At 58.4% G+C, this 911-nt stretch overlaps 1 pseudogene; it reads left to right on the forward strand.

Moving 5' to 3' along the window:
* The first annotated feature begins 22 nt into the window (after nucleotides 1–22).
* LOC102259028 lies at nucleotides 23–773 on the forward strand (annotated as a pseudogene).
* The last annotated feature ends 138 nt before the right edge of the window (nucleotides 774–911 follow it).

The raw sequence follows: 911 nt of genomic DNA on the forward strand, positions 1-911 counted from the left end.
CCTCAGTCTCTGCCTTATTTTGATGCTAAATTCAGCCAAGTCTCCCCAGCAGATCCGGGCTCTCTGGTGCAGGTTTACTTCGCCAGATAGCACAACCTGTCCCCAGAGAAGATTTTCCCCATCATTATGGCTCCATGTAATGGCAAGAAACTGGAGGCTTTTCGAGAAGATGTTCCCACAGCTTCGCATAGTCAGGGGTGCTGACTGCATGTTAACCTCAGGAAAATTGTCCAGATAATGGAGCAAAGTGACCTTGCCATGAATGATGCCACCGTGAACACTCTGTTTGGAGACGTGAAGGAGGAGGAGGTGAGGCTCCACGAGGGTGCCAGCTCTGACGGGTACCTGGCACACATCTTCAGGCACACGGCCAAGGAGCTGTTCAACGAGGACGTGGGGGCGCTGGGGAATAAAGACTTCCAGGAGGTCACCGTTGAAAGGGACAGAGAGGTCCTGCTACGCTTTGCAGCTGCTTATGGCTTTCGGAACATCCAGAATGTGGTCCTGAAGCTGTGGAGGGGCAAGTTCCCCTGCCACTTCGTGGAGGTCCTGGCCTGCGCCGGGCATGCCTAAGCGGCAGGGGCCAGGCCCAGGCGGACAACGGGTGTGCAGACAGGGCACTGCTGTGGCAGATGGAAGGCTGCCATCCCGGTGTGGCCCCCGGAGACCAGCGCCCATGTGCAGGAGCTGTACCAGGAATGGCTGGGCGGGGGGGGCGACTCCCCCGGGGCCCAGGCGGCCCTGCACACTGCCTAGCAGGGCCGAGGGCAGCCTGCCAGGACATCAAGTGGTAAAGGTCCAGCCGACGCCCGGCCTGCAGGCCTCCTGAAGAGGGGTGTCAGACACATGAAGGGAAGGCTTAGCATCTCTTTCATCACTTTGGTTTTCAGAATTCCCTGCTCCCCATCTGT

The sequence above is a fragment of the Myotis brandtii genome, unplaced genomic scaffold (assembly GCF_000412655.1).
Source record: "Myotis brandtii unplaced genomic scaffold, ASM41265v1 scaffold38747, whole genome shotgun sequence".
Lineage (NCBI taxonomy): Eukaryota > Metazoa > Chordata > Mammalia > Chiroptera > Vespertilionidae > Myotis > Myotis brandtii.